Consider the following 16,085-nt stretch of genomic DNA (forward strand, 5'->3'; position numbering starts at 1 on the left):
TACCTGAAATACAATTCTTTTTTAAAGTTCTTGATTTGACAACAGTTTTCTCTTCATGAAGGATGAGAGGAGGATCCCTTGGATTTATAGATTAGTTAGCTTGGTGTTGGCTTTTTGGGAAATTGCTAGAGTTTGTAGATAGGGACAGGCTGACTTGAGTAGGAGGTCACCTTGAGAATTTTCGGAATAGATAGTAGGAGATGAAGCAGTGTCTCTGGATGATATTTACATAGATCCTTGATGAAGTCCCTGTCAAAGCGCCTGCTGGTTATGTTAGAAGGCTTGTGGAATGTGAGACAAGTTATTGATTCACTAGGAATTGGCTAAGGCAAGAGACAGGGGATAATGAGCAGTATTTAAAATGCAGGATGTGATTTGTAGTGTACACAGGTAGTATGGTTGATTGCAAAAATCCCAGTGATTTTTAAAAAACTACTTGGATAATGGGATAGAATGCCACGTATCCAAGGTTGTCAAAGAAATAGTGACGGGTGATAATATGTGGATGAAAGCATGAAATTAAAAAGATATTATTATTATTAGATAATGAATGGAAAAACTTGTCGAATGGAGGTTATCCATCTTTGACCTGTAAATAATTAATTGAAGCACCTTCTAAATGATGAAAAACTAGAAACGGTGAAATTCTGAAGAGGCTTGAAGCAGGATGGGGTGGGGATGAGGTCTATATACACCATTTAAATGTTGGCGTTGAAATAAATGAGAAAGGCTAATGGAATAGGGGAATGAAATACAACATGTTAGAACTTATTCTGTAGCTATTTAAAGCCCTACTTAAACCACACTTGGATTACTGAGAATATTTTTGTTGGAGGAGTATATCTGACTCAGAAGGACTGTCATGTAGATTTACCAGAATATTGCCTGGATCCCAAGGACTAAATTAATTGAAAAGTTGATCAGTCTAATCATCTATTCCCAATAATTTAGAAGGCTAAGGGGTTAGTAATTGAAGTTTTCAAAATACTATGTCAACCTAAAAGAGAACTTTTTCTGCTTGTTGCAGTGTCTAAGGCCAGGGGGCATAAAGTTGGGCCAGAACTTAAGAAATGCTTCACCTTGAGAACAGTAGAAATTTGGGCTCTGACAAACCACCATGGCAAAACCATTAATTTATGTTTCACTTGAGAATGTGTTTCAGAAATATTAAGCATCTCCTGTTGCCCCAAGATATGTTTTCACCCAACAGGAAGTTTTAATTAAACTTCCAAAATGATGTTTCTTTTGATGTCTTAACTGCTACCCCATTTCAACCTAATGCAATGTCAGATATAAAAACACTGGATGTTCTGAATCTTTGCTGCTTCAGAATTTTTCTACATTTCAATGCATTTATGCTCAGATATTTGCACTGAATGTAATCTGATACCTCATCAATTGGTTTGCCTCTTTAGGCAATCTATATTCCTCTTGCCAATACCTTTCCATAACACAGAGGTGCCAAAATACCTGCTGATTTGTCCTTAAACCACCCAGTTTTCTGCAACTTGTGGATTCAGACGTAATATCCTTCTGAGTTCTCAAGTTGTTGTGTTGTCATATTAACTCTTTAATGCCAGTGGCTTAAGTTATTAACGTAGCTGCCTAATACTTTAAGATTCTGTGTAAGCCAACCTAGATTCCAACAGATACAGGTAATAGGATGGAGAAGAGAAAGGACAGATGAAAAGATCAAGTGGGGAAGGGTAAAGAAACAGTTGGGAGCTGGGGAGGGAAGGAGCAACACACACAAAATGCTGGAGGAGCTCAGCAGGTCAGGCAGCAGTTATGGAGGGAAATAAACAGTCGACGTTTTGGGTTGAGACCCTTCATCAGGACTGGAAAGGAAGAGGGCAGAAGCCGGAATAAGGAGTTCGAGTGAGGGGGAGGAGCACAGGCTGGCAGGTGATAGGTGAGTCCAGGTGAGAATCCTCTCCTATCGGATTCCTCTTTCTTCAGCCCTTTGCATCTTCTACCCATCACCTCTCAGCTTCTTACATAACTCCCTTTCACTCCCCCCCCCCCACTTACTTTCCCCCTTTCACCTGGACTCACCTATCACCTGCCAGCCTGTGCTCCTCCTCCTCCCCCTCCCCCGAACTACTTATTCCGGCTTCTGCCCTCTTCCTTTCCAGTCCTGATGAAGGGTCTCGACCCAAAACGTCAACAGTTTATTTCCCCCCATAGATGCTGCCTGACCTGCTGAGTTCCTCCAGCATTTTGTGTGTGTGTGTGTTGCTCCAGATTCCAGCATCTCTTGTGTCTAAGGAAGGAAGGAGATGAGTAGTGGGAAGAATGAAAGAGGAAGGAGAGGATGTTGGGGAAAGCAAGCAAGAGACGAGGGATGATGGGAGAGATGGGTGTCCTTTACAATATGGGCAAACCCCTAAGAAGGCCACATCAGCCAGCACCATGGAGAGTTCACATGACTATTTGGACTTGCGTAGGAAAACCCATAAATTTTTTCATGTCAGACTTTAGAAAGGAAGAATAATCTCTCCAAACTGATGGGGAAGAAGTAAGCACAGTAAAACATCAGTTTTCAGGACAGACAGTGAACAAATCTATTCAAAGCCGGTTATAAAGTTACACCGTGTTCGGTTAAGCCAAATGTGAACTCAATAGAAAAAATTCCTTTAGTTTCAGTAGTATTTCAGGGTAAGAGTTATTGAAACTGTTCTTTTGTGTGAACAACCTAAAGGGAAAATAAACCAGTTTAGTAGTGTTCCTGACCAGCGCATAACGGTCAGTCCAATGATTCATGCCCCAGAGCACTGCAGTAAATCAAGCACTTTATCAAGCATTTAGTCATAATCAATTGACTATCGCCTCAAGCGTTTCAATGAAGAGGGCCTTTGAACTATAAGTGATACATCAGAGTATCCTTGGATAAATCTTTCCTGTTGCTCACCTTCTCCTATTCTGTTTCACCTTTTGGACTTTGTACAGAAAGTGAAAGGACACAAAAAATTATTGAGTTACAACAAGGAAGGATATTAAAACTGAGTGCTGGAAATACTCAGCAGATTAGTCTGCATCTGTAGGTGTAGAGAGAGAAAATACAGAGTTTAAGTTTCTGGTTGATGAACTTTCATCCCACCTCCATTATATTCTTCAGGTGAAGGTTCGGAACATTATCAGTTTCTCTCTCCACAGATGCTACTTGATATGCTGAGTATTTCCAGCATCATCTGTTTCATTTCAGATTTCCAGCATCTGTGATCTTTTAGTTTACATTGCTCAGGAAGGATGCTTTGAGTCCCAACCTTAACATTAAGTTATGGAAAGAGGTTTATATGAACTGAGGTTGTATTCCCTTGAGTATGGAAGATTGTGGCATGATTAATTGAGATGTTCAGAATCCCTAAAAGATGCACAAGATATGTAGAGAAACTACTTCCTCTAGGATGAGTTGGAGGTGAGGACAATTGCCTTGGAAAAAATCAGCCTCCAGAAAAGCTGCTGGAGAGCATTTGCAGTCACTTTATGGACCATTTGCTCTTTCCTAATGCAATTCACTAGGGGCATAGATTGCAAGAAAAGCATTCCCGAACATCTTTCAACCAATGAGCTCAAAGAACTGGGGAAATTGTTATGTGGAGCACAGCCTGGTTATAAAATAGAGAATTCAACAGCTGGATCCAGCTTATAGCTATGGAGGCACACAGGGTAACACCAAGATTTGAACAGCTTTCCATTCCAGCTGTATTTACTACCAATGCCTGTGGACTGACGAATCGTATTTGACATGGAGGAAAATACAATGGGAAAGAAGGCAAGAGTAAGGACTTTTGATGGAGGAGGTAGGGGGGGGGGGGAGGAGATGAGAGGGAGGTGTGTGAAGGATGGCAGGGAGGGAGAGAAGGGAAAGGGGGGGATGGCTGAGGTGGGAAGGGACAATGAGAGAGATGGGGAAAAGGGATATGTAGAGGGAGGGAGTGGCAGGGTGATGGGAGGGCAAAGCTGGGAACAGTGGTGGGAAAGGGATAAGAAAGGAAGTGGTGTAGAGTTGGTGGTGAGCAGAGAATAGTGGGAAGGGAAGAGAAGAGCGAGAGTGAAAGGAATTGTGCAGGATAGAGCGACAGAAGGAGGAAGTCAACTCCACAGAAAATGTAGGGAATGTAAATGGGCATCTACAAGGATGCCATGTCCCTCAATGACTCCCTACAAATGGGAGGTGTTAAATTCTGGAATCAGGGAATTATACAGTGTCATTTAGTTTCCCAGTACTGAACCACTGCCCAAATTGAATTGATTGGCCAGTGTGAGTGTGAGAAATATGGAGGAGGTGTAGGAACATCCCATATTATCACATTCAGTTGTAACTAGTATAGAGTAATACAGCATGGAAACAGGCCCTTCGGCCCAACCTATGTACCTGTCCAAATGTTTTTTAAATGTTGTTGTTTGTTCCTGTCTCAATCACTTCCTCTTAGAGCAGCTGGAGTTAAAGAATCACACTTGTGCTTAAACTTTTTTTTTAGCTTTCTGGGTGTTGGTGTGATGGTTGTGTATTTATTGCTCATCCCTTGTTGGCTTTGAGGAGCTGGTAGAAAGCTGCTTATTTTTGGCCCACAGCTGCCTCTTCAGTGAAAGTAATGAATCTCATAGCATGGGAGAAGTTTGAGGGAAGCTGGTTTCACTTCGGTTATTGGAAATAGTCATTGCCAGCCACTTGGTGTGGTGCAAATATTATGTCATCATTTATAAGCTCAAACCTGAATATTGTCCAAATCTTGCTGCAGGAAAACAAGACTGTTTCATCATCTGAGAAGTTAAAACAGGAACTATGCACTGTATCATCAATGAACACTTTCAAGTCCAGCCTAATGGAGGAAAGGTCACTGTTGAAGTGCTGAAAATGTTTGGACCTTGGACATTGTCCTGAGGAACTCTGCCTTTTTCTTTCTGAATTTAGAAAGCAAATCAAGGCTGGGTTTTCTGCCATTGTCGTGGAGTTTATTTGTAATAATTTGATATCACTGGGTAGCTTACTGGGCTATTTTATAGGACAGCTGAGAGTCAAACCCCAGATTCCTGTGCATCTGGAATCATAACTATATAGACTGTGTAAGGATATCTGATTGCAAATCAGATGTTTTTTACCAAATGTTTTGTAGTTACAGTGGCATGCAAAAGTTTGGGCATCCCTGGTCAAAAATTTCTGTTACTGTGAATAGCTAAGTGAGTAAAAGATGACCTGACTTCCAAAAGGCATAAAGTTAAAGATGACACATTTCTTTAATATTTTAATCAAGATTACTTTTTTATTTCCATCTTTTACAGTTCAAAATAACAAAAAAAGGAAAAGGGCCCGAGGCAAAAGTTTGGGCACCCTGCATGCTCAGTACTTAGTAACACCCCCCTTGGCAAGTATCACAGCTTGTAAACGATTTCTGTAGACAGCTGAGAGTCTTTCAATTCTTGTTTGGGGGATTTTCGCCCATTCTTCCTTGCAAAAGGCTTCTAGTTCTGTGAGATTCTTGGGCCATCTTGCATGCACTGCTCTTTTGAGGTCTATCCACAGATTTTCGATGACGTTTAGGTCAGGGGACTGTGAGGGCCATGGCAAAACCTTCAGCTTGTGCCTCTTGAGGTAGTCCATTCTGGATCTTGAGGTGTGTTTAGGATCATTATCCTGTTGTAGAAGCTATCCTCTTTTCATCTTCAGCTTTTTTACAGATGGTGCAATGTTTGTTTGCTTCCAGAATTTCCTGGTATTTAATTGAATTCATTCTTCCCTCTACCAGTGAAATGTTCCCTGTGCCACTGGCTGCAACACAAGCCCAAAGCATGATTGATCCACCCCCGTGCTTAACAGTTGGAGAGGTGTTCTTTTCATGAAATTCTGCACCCTTTTTTCTCCAACATACCTTTGCTCATTGCGGCCAAAAAGTTCTATTTTAACTTCATCAGTCCACAGGACTTGTTTCCAAAATGCATCAGGCTTGTTTAGGTGTTCCTTTGCAAACTTCTGACACTGAATTTTGTGGTGAGGATGCAGGAAAGGTTTCTTCTGACTCTTCCATGAAGGTCCTATTCGTGCATAGTGTCGCTGCACAGTAGAACAGTGCACCACCACTCCAGAGTCTGCTAATCTTCCTGAAGGTCTTTTGTAATCAACAGGGGTTTTGATTGCCTTTCTAGCAATCCTACCAGCAGTTCTCTCAGGAGGTTTTCTTGGTCCTTCCAGACTTCAACTTGACCTCCACCGTTCCTGTTATCTGCCATTTCTTAATTACATACGAACTGAGGAAACGGCTACCTGAAAACGCTTTGCTATCTTCTTATAGCCTTCTCCTGCTTTGTGGGCATCATTTATTTAATTTTCAGAGTGCTAGGCAGCTGCTTAGAGGAGCCCATGGCTGCTGATTGTTGGGACAAGGTTTAAGGAGTCAGGTTATTTATAAAGCTTTGAAATTTGCATCACCTGGCCTTTCCTAACGATGACTGTGAACAAGCCATAGCCTTAACAAGCTAAAGGTCTGAGACCTTGGTAAAAGTTATCTGAGAGCTCAAATCTCTTGGGTGCCCGAACTTTTGCATGGTGCTCCTTTCCTTTTTACGCTCTAAAATTGTACAAAACACTAATCTTGCTTAAAATGTTGAAAAGAATGTTTCATCTTTGACTTTATGGACTTTTGGAGATCAGTTCATCTTCTACTCACTCAACTATTCACAGTAACAGAAATTTTGAGCAGGGGTGCCCAAACTTTTGCATGCCACTGTATATAGTTGGTTCTGGTATGTTATTCCATGTTCATTTAATTCAATGCATTGAAATTAAGTTGATTTGAACTTTTATCCTTGTATCCGTAAACTAGGCCTGTAAAGTATTAGACCAGTAACTGAACACCTAGGCTGCTGTAATTCTAAATATGATAAGAAAATGTCTGTTCAATTAGTCAATGTATTTTAATTTACCAGTCTTGGTTTGTAGCCCTTACTACCCTTGCATGATAAAAATCATATACCCACCTCAGTTTAGAAATTTTGAAATGTTCCCCAGCTTCAACAGTTGTTAGGGGTGTTTTTTGGTTTTTGCCTGATTAATTGCTTCGTAACGTCAGTCTGCTATACTTCTGCATTCAAAGATGTACATGGTTGGTTTCATGTCACTTGTTGTAACAGAGCCCATTTAGTCCCAGGTGGTGTTTTGGTGAGTCTCTGCTCCACCCCCATCCCCAATTGTGCCCATCAGCATTTGATCCCACCGCAGTGCTGGGGCTTTCAGAGACCCATACTGTGCGCAATTACATGGAACTAAATAGATTAGGCAGCATATGAATGGCCCACTGGACCATCCAGCCTGTGTCTGTATTTAAAAATAACTCCCATTGTAATGACTACTTTCCTTCTCTGCCCTCACAGCCTTCTATTACTTCCTCCCTTGTGTTCATCTGAACTCTTAATTGCCTCCACACTGTCTGCTTTGCTTCCTTCTGATTGAGTTTCACAATCTCGCCAATCTGTGTCATGACAATTCCTATTAAATTCATTTGCTCTGATAGAGGTTCTCTTATATTAATATACCCTTGTTTTAGACTCGTGCAGATGGAAATGCTTTATCAACATAAACCTCTTGAATGTTTTGAAGCACTCTTATCACGAGAAGAGAGGTCCCATTTGGTGTTAATTCTGTGTTTTCTTCAACTTTTCATGGCTTTGGATATTTCTTCTCCCTCTTGAGCATATGCATGTTTAAGAAGCTGCTGCTTTAAAGCAGACCTGTTCCTGCCTGCCTGTGCAATGTGTCCTTTGGTTACTTGCTCTGCATGATAAATGAGAGTCTTGTTCAAAGTTGTGCATGATTGATCAGAAAGAGAGTTTGAGAGCATTTTGCTTCCAGGCTGTATTACCAGAGCTAAGGACATTGTAGCACGATCTTTATTCAACCAGTATTCTTGCCAGCTGAGATATTGGCGCAGCTGGTAGGGCCACTACCTCACAGCTTTAGCAACCCGGGTTCAATCCCGCCCTCCGGTGCTGTCTGCGTGGAGTTTGCACGTTCTCCCTGTGACCATATGGGTATCCTCCCAGGTGCTCCTGGTTTCCTCCCTCATCCCAGAGATGTGTGGGTTGGTAGGTTAAATTGGCCACTGTAAATTGCCCCTAGTGTGGAGGTGAGTGGTAGAATCTGACAGGGAGTTGATGGTGAATGTGTGGAGAATAAAATGGCATCAGCATAGGACTGGTGAAAATGGCTGCTTGAAGATCGACGTGGACTTAATGGGCCAAATGGCCTTTTTTCAATACTGTGTCAATCTGACTCTCTATCTTTACAAACTGGTGCGAGAGCTTGTGTTATGGTGAAGCATGGTAAACTTTGGGTGGCTTTATTGAAAGGTGGTACTTGGGAGGGTTATCTGGTTTTTAGAGATACCTGAAAACAGCTTTTAAACAAAGTTATCAGAATCCGGTTTATTATCACTGACAATATCGTGAAATTTGTTGTTTTTGCCACAGCAGGTATAGTGTACGACATAAAAATACTATAACTTCCTGAAATAAATAGATTTGTGCAAAAGATCACACAGCACAAGGCAGTTCCTTGAAAGAGCTAAACAATTAATCCTGTTTCCTCTTATTCTTTCCCTATAGCCCGGTATTATTTCGCCTCCAAGCATTCCCATTTGAAAGTTTTCTATTGAATCTGTTTTCACCATTTTTTTGGGACAACCCATTCCAGTTTATAACAACTTACTGAAGGGGGAAAAGAAAGTCATCTCTTCATATTTTTAGTTACCCAGCCTCTTGCTGAGAAAGTTTCTCTTTCTCAATTTCCTCTATAATTTTGAACCCCTCCATTCAGTTTGGTCCTTAATCAGCTCTGCTCAAATCTCAGATTCTCCATCCTCTCCACATAACTGAAGTCCCTCAACGGGTACCATTCAGTAAAACACCTTTGTAGATCCTCTAGGTGGGAGACGAGAATTAATTGATGAGGAAAATTACATATCAATATCAGGAAATTCTGTATCAACAACAACATATTTATACTGTCTGTTTAGTATAATGAACTGTTCCAGAGCATCTCACTGGAATATTATCAAGAGATTGACATTGAATCACATAAGGAAGATTGGAGCAGGTGAGCTAAAATGGTCAAAAGAGTCTTCTCAAGGAGGAATAGTGTCAGAAAAGTTTAGGGAGGAAATTTCAGAAAAAAACAGCTTTGTGCAAGAGTTTGTATGACAGCTTTTATGACTACCAAAGGTGGAGCAAATAAATTTGGAATTGCACAAGAGCCAGAATAATTGCAGAAGTTTTGGAGAGTTGTAAGGCTGAAGAAGGTTTCAAAGATGGGAATGCTTGGGTGGTGGAGTATTGAACATTGAGAATTTTAAAAATCCTTAGTGTAATTTTCCAGGAGTCAATGTTCATTGATGCAAGGACAAGACTGATACTGAATGGGACTTGGTGCAAGTTAGGATACAAACAGCAGAATGTGGTTGGTTTATGGGATGGACTCCCAGGTATAAGTCGACAAAAATATCAATTTTATGGAACAATAGAGAGATGTAGAAGGGGGAGACCAATTGAGAAGAATCTAATAGGTGAAACTGATTAGGTATTTCAAAATATATATTTAGGTATTTCACCTAACTCATTAGATGAAACAATAGGTGTCCTCCCTCTTTAATTATTGGGTGTAGCACATCGAATGATGTAAAGATGCCTCAATACTAATCCTCTGACTATGTGGCACTCCTTTGTAGCCAGTGTTCCGATATTGCAGTGCTGCTTCTGCACTGAGCAGGAGCTTTTCCCTAGGTTTTCCTGCCAAATCTTTGGAAAGGGACTTGAAGCAGGAGCTTCTGACTCAGGATATCCTTGAATCAGCTGTCTTTTTAAGAAAATCAAAAATAAGGACGGGGAGATCACTCAAGTAAGTCTGCAGATGACATGAAATTAGGAGGTGTTGTTGATAGTGAAGAAGGTTATTGTAGATTACGGGGTGATCATTTTGGGAAGTAGGCCGAGGAGTGGCAAATGGATTTAAATACCATGAATGGTAGGGCACAAGGGAGTGTAATGGAACAGAGGGACCAAGGAGTACAAGTGCATAATTTGTTGAAAGCGGCGTCACAGGTAGACAGGGTGGTGAAAAAGGCATTTTGCAAGCTGGCCTTCATCAGTCAGGGCATAGAGTATAGGAGTTGGGACATTATGTTACAGTTGTGTAAGATGTTGGTGAGGCCACACATGGAGTACTGTGTACAGTTTTGATCACCCTGTTATAGGAAAGACGTGGTTAAACTGGAAAGAGTGAAGAAAAGATTTACGAGGATGTTGCCAGGACTAGAGGGCCTGAGCTATAGGGAGAAGTTGACCAGGCTAGGTCTTTATTGCTTGGAATGTAGGAGAATGAGGGGCAAACTTATAGAAATGTTTAAAATTATGAGAGACGTAGATACGGTGGCCGGTAACAGTCTTTTCCCCAGGGTAGCAGAGTCCAGAACTAGGGTGCATAGGTTTAGGGTGAGAGGGGACAGATTTCAAGGGTACCTGAGGGGCAAATTTTTTTACGCAGAGGGTGGTGAGTATGTGGAACGACCTGCCTGAGGTAGTAGTTGAGGCAGGTACAACTGTATCATTTAAGAAGCACTTGGATAGGCACATGGAGGGGCAGGGCTTAGAGGGAAATTGGGACTACCTGAGTGGGCACCGTTGTCAGCATGGACCTGTTGGACCGAAGGGCCTGTATCTGTGCTGTATTGCTCTATGACTCTCTGAGTATAATAGAGTTTCTGTGAAATGACTGAGCAGATTTGTAAGACTCCTAGTGTTTTGCTTAGTAGTCATGCTATTGTCAAGGCTGTTTTTCAGGAAAGCTATCCTGTGTGTGATTGCTACACATGGGATTCTCTCCTACCTCAAACTTCCAAGTCTTAAAAAGGGAGACTTCAAATGGCTAGGTTTCTTTTATAAATGGAGAAGTAAACAATTGCTTCCTGCCCTTGAGAACTGCTAGACCATATAGAGCTGAGAGCATAAACTACATGGTAAAAGAATTTCAACCTTGTGTCTTTTAATGTCTTCATAAACGAAGTCTGGGCATGTGTCCTTAACAGAGCTGTTGTATCTCCTGGACCTCTCAGGTCCAATCATTGCATCTTCACTAATCATTGTCACAGATTCTTTTTTTTCTTGATTTGCATCTCATTTGTTGAAAGCAAATGTGTGTACAGTCATGCTGGTAGTTGTAAGATTTTAATTTTCGTTTTTATTATCTCTTACCTTGACTCCCTCCTCCCACTGACTTTCCATCACACCTTTTGAATTTCCAGGCAGAATCAGTATAAAACTGGCAGATCAAAGCACTACAGGCTACTCGACCATGGAAGGCACATTCTAGCTTCATACCTGAAGATTCTTTAAAGTTACAAAAGGATTGAATAGGTTAGATGTGGAGGAGATTTCTATTAGCAGGTGAGGCTAGAATTGGAGGCAGTAAATATGACAGTGATTGATAAACGCAGCGGGAAATTTGGAAGAATATTTTTTTACTCAAGTGATTAGAATGTGGGACTTGGTGTTGCAAGGGAGTAGTTGAGGGGAACTACCCAACATGCTCTCCAATCCAGGCAACATCCTTGTAAACCTCACCAATGTTGGCCTCACCGACATCTTACACAACTGTAACATAATGTCCCAACTCCTATACTCTATGCCCTGACTGATGACTCTATGCCCTGACTGATGAAGGCCAGCTTGCAAAATGCCTTTTTCACCACCCTGTCTACCTGTGACGCCGCTTTGAACAAATTATGCACTTGTACTCTTTGGTCCCTCTGTTCCATTACACTCCCTTGTGCCCTACCATTCATGGTATTTAAAGGGGAAGCCAGATAAAAACAGCTAAATGAATACAACATTATATTGAGTTAAATATATCAGCAGTTCCCAAATTTGATAGCATAGCCCTCAGATTTACAACTGTCTGTGCACCCTATCTATATATTTTGTATTTTAACCTTATAAATGCCCATTGTCCTCTGTATGTTATCTCTCCTTCACTCAACTGTGTGCCTGACCATCTTTTCTAATTAACTATCTCTTCCAATCTTCTCTCGGGCACTCCTGTTCCCCTGCAATTCTCTCTCCAATTCCACACACTCTTCTACTACAACCATAGATCGACAGTTTCACAGATCTGTCATTGTACTTTTTCCCCCGTGTGCCTTGCAGATGTATCTTGTGTATCCTCAGGTACACATTCAGAATTTTGGGAATGTCTCTGTTAGATAAAGAGGGATGGGAAGAATCTTGAGCAGACTACAAATGCTAACATAAACCATCTGCCCCACATGGCTTGTTTCTGCCCTCTTCTTCAAAATTTTTACTCGGTCTCTCCATACTTGTAGTTACAGTAATAGTTACAGGGTTTAGGAGCTGAGAGGTAATGTTACAGCTATATAGGACCCTGGTCAGCCCCCTCTTGGAGTACTGTGCTCAGTTCTGGTCGCCTCACTACAGGAAGGATGTGGAAACCATAGAGAGGGTGCAGAGGAGATTTACAAGGATGTTGCCTGGATTGGAGAGCATGCCTTATGAAAACAGGTTGAGTGAACTCGGCCTTTTCTCCTTGGAGTGATGGAGGACGAGAGGTGACCTGATAGAGGTATTTAAGATGATGAGATGCATTGATCGAGTGGATAGTCAGAGGCTTTTTCCCAGGGCTGAAATGGTTGCCACAAGAGGACACAAGTTTAAGGTGCTGGGGAGTAGGTATAGAGGAGATGTCAGGGGTAAGTTTTTTTTTACCCAGAGTGGTGAGTATGTGCAATGGGCTGCTGGCAACGGTGGTGGAGGCGGATACGATAGGATCTTTTAAGAGACTTCTGGATAGGTACATGGAGCTTAGAAAAATAGAGGGCTATGGGTAAGCCTAGTAATTTCTAAGGTAGGGATATGTTCGGCACAACTTTGTGGGCTGAAGGGCCTGTATTGTGCTGTAGGTTTTCTGTTTCTCTGAATAGCCCAGAGGCCAGCCAAATGGCATTTCATGAGCTGATGTGTTTTTTATGTGACTGATAAAACTACTACAGATATCCAAACACATTCATGCTTAAGGTTAGCAAAGTATTTGGATAAGTACATGGATAGGAAAGGTTTAGAGGGATATGGGTCAATCACGGGCAAATGGGACTAGCTTAGGTGCGCACTTTTGTCAGCATGGATGAGTTGGGCTAAAGGGCCTGTTTCTGTCTTGTGTGACTCTATATCATACATAGTACACTGATACATCAGCAAAAACAGTAGCAGATGACTGCCTAGTGAGACAGAAAGACTGACCATAAACGTAGTCCCTGATCTCTTCCCTGAGAACTGACCACATTGAGACCAGACCACAGTGCAGACTATGTATCAAACATTGTGGTGTTCCCAGTCTGTACTGTTTATTTGTATAGAACGTTTTTCCAAACAGGTGTTGTCTCTTTCCCATTGCTATGGTTTTGATCAGATGATTTGTATGGAACTGTGTAAGTGTCTGGCATGGTCAGTAGGTAGCTCCTTTGCTGGGTCAGGAGCTATTGGGTTAATAAGGTTAGACTATCTTCTAGGTCACTGTTCCTAGTGCTGCATTGAGATGGTACTGCAGGCTCGGAGGTCTTTATGGTCTGCCTTGTCATGTTTATGTAAAAGGTGCACCTGTAGGAGTTCGCACTGGCATCCTGGACAATATTTCTGAATGAATTTTGTTTTGATTATTACCCTTGGTTTTGTGAGTTTGCTGAATGCAAGTTATCTGGCATGTTTCCTGCGCAGTACATCGGTGACCACAGTTCAATGGGTATTTCATCAAAAAAAAGATTTTTCAGATGTTCTAAGATGGTGATTGGTATTATGAAAATGCATGTTTTATTTTTCTGACAGTAGACAGTTATTTCTTCCCCATGCTACCTACTTCCTGGTAATTCTTTCCACACTAGAATGTGAATCAGAAATGAACAGATTCATGGTGATCGCCTTGATGATATGCACCACTAGACCACATTAGTGGGTAATATCACCAGCTGTTCAGTAACTGTAAAGAATAGGAAAGCATTTCTTGAGCTTTGAAAGCTGGTGTGTTGCGTCAGGACCAGATGGAGAGAGAGGTTAAATTCTGACATTGAATGGAATGATTGTAACACAGTTGGTGAAGGAAGCCTAATGATGGTGTGATTGGATTACCTCTACCCACCATGTGTTCCATGTGTTTGGAATCCATTTCTTTGCAGTTCAGTTCTTCAACCCTTGAGCTCTCAGTTTTTGACAGAATGATGAGAAAAGTGGAGTGAGGGAAATAATGATGTCTGGAATTGCCATTTTAAGATTAGATGTGAAGCTGTTCATAGTTAGGCAGCTGGTCAGTGCAGATGGTCTGTGTTACAATGTGGAATGTAGGCATTTTGTGTGGAACTCACAGGATTGCTGCAACTCTGGGGACAGATTTTCAGCAAGCAGAACATAGAGGAAGAAATTAATGGAACTGTCCAGAAAGTGAGAGATTTGTTCCAGTACCTTGCACTTCTGCTTTTTTCTCTTTTTAAATCTTCCATCCTCTACTTTTGGGTTACCACTCGACAATGAGGTAGGCACTATTGCTTTAACTCCAGTATCCACTTTTAAAAAGCTCATCAATTTATAAAAATAGGCTCCCCAGGGAAGAGTTGAAAGCAGTTTGTATTGATTTTTCTCAAATTTGATTTAATTTCTTTCCCAAAAAAATCCATGTTGGGTCACAGTATATGAGTTATTTGAGACATAACTTGATTACTGCGTCCTTACATGGAATGTGAGAGAACAGAAATGGGAAATATGACCCAGCAAGTCCATGCAGATATTCATGTTCCACTCACGCCTCTTCCAATTATACTTAAACGTGCTTTTATAAGCATAGGCTTCCAACATCTTTTGACAGCATGTGGAATGTAAGGCCAGACATCTGAAGGCATGACTAGCAATGGTGAAGCAATTTTAAAATTTGGGTGCACAGGAGACCTGCTGGATAAATGCAGAAATGTCATAGGCTGGTGGGAAAGAGCAGGTGAGGGGTGCAGTGAAGCCACTGAACTATTTGAAAACGAAGGTGATAATAAATTCAAAGTTTCTATGAATCTGCTACGATTTGGGAGGAGTTGTGAAATGGGATTGTGGTGGGGATGGGGGCAGGAGGGCTGCTGTAGATGGGTGAATGGTATGTGATGCAATCTAAGACAGCAGAATTTTGGGTGACTCCTAGTCTGGGGAAGAAGGAAGGTTGGCCATGAGTACATTAGAATGATTGAGTCAAGAGGTAAAAATGATGAGTGTTTCAGCAGCATATCGACTGAGGTAGGACCAGAGGAGGGTTATATAAGAGGCACCAGTTGATGTTTTTATCTGCTATGTGGTTGGAAGCTTGGTTCAGGGTAAAAATGCAAGCATGAAACATACCTTCCTTTGTCAGACAGATCTTCTGAGTTTTCTCCTAATTGCTATGTAGTACTGACAGCAAGTTTGTAGGAACAGATTTGAAGTCATTGTGACAAATCCATAAAATATAAACATAATATAGATCAAGCAGCACAAAAACAGACAACATTTCCGCATAATATTGTACTTTGATATTATGTCAAGCAAGATGTCTGTTCTTGATTCTGATCTATTCTGCTCTTATAAGACTACTGAACAGTTCCCTAGTACAATAAAATGGACTCTTGACCTCACAATCTACCTCATTATGACCTTGCACCTTATTATCTACCTGCACTGCACTTTCTCTTTAGCTGTTACACTTTATTCTGCATTTTTACCTTGTACTACCTCGATGCACTGTGTAATGAATTGATCTGTATGAACGGTATGCAAGACAAGTTTTTCACTGTACTTCGATACATGTGACAATAATAAACCAATTCCAATCCTATTGAATTGTGGAGAGAGCATGAAAGGACAAATTACCAGTAATTTTACTGCCTTTCCATTTAGTGGTAGTACTGTGGGTTAGATAAGTTCAAGTGCCACTGAGGAAACTTGAGCATGAAAATCTCGGATGATGTTCCGTGTGCAGTACTGTGGGAATGCTGCAATGTCTGAAGTAACTCAGAAGATCT

General features: G+C 41.3%; 1 protein-coding gene and 1 long non-coding RNA gene across 4 annotated transcripts in view; one reads left to right on the top strand and one right to left on the bottom strand.

Moving 5' to 3' along the window:
- Positions 1-16,085, top strand: part of extl3 (exostosin-like glycosyltransferase 3) — a 68,292-nt gene that overhangs the window by 20,927 nt on the left and 31,280 nt on the right. Inside the window, exon 1 of one of the 3 annotated variants that reach the window (XM_052024382.1) lies at positions 9,747-9,889. The exons of the other annotated variants lie outside the window; for them this stretch is intronic. The gene's annotated coding sequence lies outside the window, so the exon portion shown is untranslated. Of the gene's footprint in view, positions 1-9,746; positions 9,890-16,085 lie in introns of those variants that run through there. 3 annotated transcript variants of the gene reach the window in all.
- LOC127574917 (uncharacterized) overlaps positions 1-16,085 on the bottom strand; it is a 792,285-nt gene that overhangs the window by 7,816 nt on the left and 768,384 nt on the right. The window lies entirely within an intron of this gene.

The sequence above is a fragment of the Pristis pectinata genome, chromosome 10 (assembly GCF_009764475.1).
Source record: "Pristis pectinata isolate sPriPec2 chromosome 10, sPriPec2.1.pri, whole genome shotgun sequence".
Classification (NCBI taxonomy): Eukaryota; Metazoa; Chordata; class Chondrichthyes; order Rhinopristiformes; family Pristidae; genus Pristis; species Pristis pectinata.